The sequence below is a fragment of the Elaeis guineensis genome, chromosome 6 (assembly GCF_000442705.2).
Source record: "Elaeis guineensis isolate ETL-2024a chromosome 6, EG11, whole genome shotgun sequence".
Taxonomy (NCBI): domain Eukaryota; kingdom Viridiplantae; phylum Streptophyta; class Magnoliopsida; order Arecales; family Arecaceae; genus Elaeis; species Elaeis guineensis.
Genome location: NC_025998.2, coordinates 2,303,885 through 2,308,847, shown reverse-complemented (window position 1 = coordinate 2,308,847; position 4,963 = coordinate 2,303,885). Strand labels below are relative to the sequence as shown.

The 4,963-nt window shown below is 41.6% G+C and overlaps 1 long non-coding RNA gene across 1 annotated transcript; it reads right to left on the bottom strand.

Moving 5' to 3' along the window:
* Nucleotides 1–883: 883 nt before the first annotated feature.
* LOC105047698 (uncharacterized) lies at nt 884–3,861 on the bottom strand. Its single transcript, XR_012141970.1, has 2 exons — nt 3,171–3,861; nt 884–3,003 (listed from the first exon to the last, which is right to left on the bottom strand). It is a non-coding gene; the product is annotated as an uncharacterized lncRNA (long non-coding RNA).
* Nucleotides 3,862–4,963: the final 1,102 nt, after the last annotated feature.

The following is a 4,963-nucleotide window of genomic DNA, read 5'->3' as shown; positions in this document are numbered from 1 at the left end:
AAGGATAAACTCTCAATCAGCATAGAGGTCACTGATTCAGAGGTTCTGTGCATGCGTGCGTGCATGTTTGTGTGGTGGGATGACTTGATGGACTAGGAGGAATAGCTTTGCAAGGATCTGAATCCCTATTGCCCTACCTCCAAATACTTGAAACCTAAAATCCTACTACATGAGCAGAAATATCCCAGATCCTGCAAACCAAGATAATAGCATCCCAAGAGAACAATGTCTAACACACCTTTAGAACATTGTCTCCTCCTAAACATGTACAGTGTCATATTTCACTGACTGTTTGTGCTCGATCCATCAGATCTGCAACAAACAAGAACAGTTTAAGATTGCGAATCAGTCCCTTTTCTTATTATTTAAAAAAATAAAAATAAAAAGACTCAGTATTCAAGCTATAATGCTACCAAGGAGAACATTGACAATTTGCTTTTGAAAAACTATTCCATTGTTAATACTATTGATTAGAAAATTTCCCAAGAGGTCTCACAAATCTTCATGGTTGCAGCCAAATTTACTGCAATTGATAAATTAACATCTTCAAGGAATCTATTATGGTTCCTCGGTCATTGATTATCTCATGGAATGTGTACTAATGAAGCTGAACAAGCACTATCCAGTTCATTCTTTAAGCTGAACAATCCTAAAGAAAATCCTGAGGATGAGGACAGATAAGAGTCCGAAAAATAATATTCAGAATTATGATATTAAGCTTTAAGATCCTTCTGAACTTCACAACACGTAAGGGGTAAGGTACGCTTCTTTGGAATTTAGATAAGCAATCATTACCCATGAAACCAAAGCAAGATGACTCCAGTTTTGTTGCGAAACAGTGCCACTTAGATGCACTCAAATGCAAGAAAAAGAAAGGAGCAAAGAACAAAACCTTTCCCAAAAGGACAAAGCAATAAAGCAATTAAATTGACAGTAATACACACCAGAAAACTCAGCATAAGAATATAATGCCTCTCTTATTAAAGACGACAGTCCAGTAACACTCATTTTAACTCTGAATCCAAAGGACTCCTAAGGACTGCTTGGCATCCTCCTTATCACCCAGCATTACCTCTAATTTTGTGTTTCCGAACCTTCAGAATGAGAGGATAAACTCTTTTGCGCTTCCTCCATCTCCACATCATTTCCTGCAAACTTTTGGGGGGGTTAGCCCCATGCTATAGCAAGCACAGACAGATCTAACCAAATGGGAGGCCATTTCCTGTGCATTTGATAAGTAGTTTGGCAGAAAGATCTTGAAAACCAACAAAGCAAGTTTTGAATTATATTACCAAACAAACCTAAATTACATTGAAATTTATGGGAATGGGGAGGTGGGAATAATTTTAATTTACAGCAGTTATTTTAAGTCAGTAAACTAGGGAGCTTGGATCAAGCTTCATTTGTATATTAAACAATGCTTGAAATTGGTGTTTGTAGGTTGCCTTCCCATCAGCCTTTTTTTTTTTTAAATTAAATGATGGCCTTCTCTCATGTTCTTCCCACCTTTCTATCTCTCTGACTAAAGTACTCAAATGTAAAAGAAATCCATTTACATACTATAATTGGAATCGCATAAACTGCTTCCAACCTCACTCGCAGCGACCATGCAACTCCATTCAATGAAAAGGTAAATTTGATCAGGTAAGGTGATTGCTTCCTAACTCTTGTTTAAACATTCACTAGATAAGTGTTGGTGTCTGATTAGTCCCACATCAGTTATATAATAGATGATCTTTGGGTATTTATATAGGACCAAGGAACCCAAATAATAGTTTTTGGCTAGCCTTTTTAAGTGACATCTTAGATTGTTACAAATGGTACTAAGCAAACCCAATCCATGACCCATGTGGACTAGAAGACATTGCAACATAGATATATCCAGGGATGACACAAGCATATCGTGGTATTTGACTTGATTTGATTGAATTTATTATCAAATTTGGATCCTTAGCCTAATGAGGATACTAGGGATTAAACGAGGGGAGTGTATGAGAACCCATGCTGGTGTTTCTTTAGTCCCACATTGGTTTTGTAATGGGTAGATCTTCAGTACCTATACAGGTTTAAGAAAATCAAATAATACCTTCTAGCTAGTCGTTTTGGATGAAATTCTGGATTATTACATAGACATCTAGGCTTTACGTCCCTTTTTTAGCTCTCCTCAAGATTTTCAACTACTTAATATTGTAGGATAAATTGATTTCCATTGAATTCCTTCTCAACATGGGGTTCTCAACAATATCTCCAACCATTCACAATATTAATGTGAGCAGATCAAAACAACTTAGCTAAATGAAAAGTCAAAAAAGCAAGGTACGCTCCAAAAGTATAATTTCAAAAAATAAGGACCGATAATAAATAGCAAGCCATTGCTTTAATGTTGTCATTATGGAAAGGAATGCAATGAAACCTGCAAATTAGCAGCACACAGCATACCATCTATCATAGCAATGTCGGTACTGCCCACCTAGGCAAACATAAACCATGAAATTAGCACTTTTCTTTCTTTTTGTAAAAATAAAAATAATAAAAAGCTTCTGCATACTTTAACGATCATGTAGTCCCTTGCTGAAGAAGCAAAGAGCATAAATTTTATATAGAAAGCAAGGAACCTCAGACAATATTCATATTAGTCATTAGAGAGCATAAAACAGATGATAAGCCTAACATGACTATTCATATGAGCATCAGAAAAGCTCTAAAAAAGGAAAACAAAAAAGTTCATTTTCATGCAGAGCTCACCAGAAGGTAATAATGCCATTTCTTGTACTGATAGTATATCCACCGAAGGGGTACAAATGTAACATAGAACAAGCAATACACATAAGGAACATCTTGTGGTCCTGCTCAGTCTTTTTTTTTTTTTTTTTTTAAAAAATAATTGAAATAAAACAAAACTACCAATGCTAGACAGGAAAATAAATACCAAGAATCAAGTATTACTTACGTGCCCCCAATATCAAGCAAAATGCACCAAATCCAAGAACGCCCATCAAAAACCTGATATCAGCAACAAAGTTGTTAAAAAAAAGAAAACAACTTCCAATCTCCAGATCAATAACCCCGCTTCCAATCGCTCTATATCCACAGCACCATATCAAACATCAACAGACCCAACCAAGGTAGGAAACCCGGCGGATTAAAATCGATCAAAAGGGGAAAACAACCTTGAACAAAATCCGCTCATGCTGCTCGGCTTGTTTGGCGATCTTGACAGCCCTCTTCAACAAAATTTCTTTCGTCTGCACTGCCTGCTCCGACAAAAATCTCCTTCGTCTGGACGACCCTCCGACCAATTGAATCAACCAAGCAAACCACAAGCAAGAAATCCCATGCAAAATACAAAAGGCGGCTGAAAATGAATAGGATAGTAAGAAGGAAAAAGATTAAGGATTGGTACGCTAGAATGGCCGGGATCCCTCGCCGGACCCTTCTAAAGGCCTATCAATCGTCGAGGCCCGCCTCCCATTCCGACACTGGAGAACCGATTCCCTTGTTTGCCCTTCGTTCTTTGGGAGAAGGGCCTCCGTATTGCATGCACCAGGTGCAAATGGACCGCGCAAATCCCACGGTGCATAACACGCCACGCGACCCCTTGTATTTAACCGATTACCGATTGCGCGCTCTCCACCGTGTATATGCGGTGGAATTTGCCCCGGTTCACTTGCACCTGGTGCGTGCAATAATGTCTCGAACTGGGGACGCTTGCGAGAAATGCCCCAGAGAAGAAGGCGCTATTTCGGTCTGCCTTCACGAGATCGCCATACTTTTAGTGACACGACACGCGAGTGATATGATCACGCGCAGTCATCGTTGGATGAGGGCGATGGGCCTATTCCGTCGTAGGTGTTGCGGTCAATTTTTCTTTACCGTATATCTACAAAAAAAAATTTCACAAACCGAAAATATCTTCGATGAAGATCTTTGATAGCCGAATCAGAGAGAAGACTAAATAACAGTAAAAAATCAGAAATCCAACGATAGAGAGAGCTAGAAAAAATTTACTCAGAACTTACCAAAACTGTTGCCTTATCCCATTTTATAGTAGAATGCGGTATGATCCCATCATTAATAGTACAGACAACTGGAGAGTTGTCAAATCGTCGGAGATTGTCAAATCATCATAGGTTGTCAAGTCACTGGATTAATCTATATCCTTGGCAGGATAATATCCCAGGACGGCAATATCGGATGTCCTTGACAGGACAACCGTCCATAGCGATTGTACGGTATTTGGGTGGGCTAGCCGACTATAGGTCAGTATTCGACTGCTGAGACGTCGGATGATGATCCGGAGACACCATCGGCTTGTCTGGTACCTTGCGGAAGTCGGACGTCGGCTGCCACCCCCGACAGTGGGTCGGTGATTTGGGCTCGACCGCTTGGCCGGTTGGAAACAGTATGAGTCTGTTCGGCCGACATACCTTCGGTCGGATATCGTCGAAAGCCATTGTCGGCAGTCATCATCGGAGTCGTCGTCGGAATCATCCGTCGGTTCGGTCCGTAGAGTCGGGCGTCGGTCGAATCGGTCCGAGGGTAAGTCGGCATACAGGGGTCGGTCGGTATATCCCAACAGTTACCCCCTACTCATGAGTCGGATGTCGTATTGGCCAGCGCTTCTACGTGGACGACGGCTTCGGGTGAAAGGAGTGGTTTCCCATCACGTCATGCTCTGACTCCGGCGACCGAACCAACGAGCGATCCGGTGTCGGATGACTCTTTGGGAACGCGAACCGCCGTCTCCTTGGGAATGCGAACCGCCATCTCCTTGGGAACACGAACCGCCATCGGTTAATGAATTTCGAGACGCGGTTTTTCTGCCACGTGTCAGGGAGCTATTGGGCCGGAACCGTTCACACGGATGGAGGCGACGTGGCTTGATCTGGTGGCAGGTGCGTCGAACCGTCGGACCAAGGAAGAGCCCAAGCGCTGCCACATGTCGGCATCCGGAAAGCCCTCA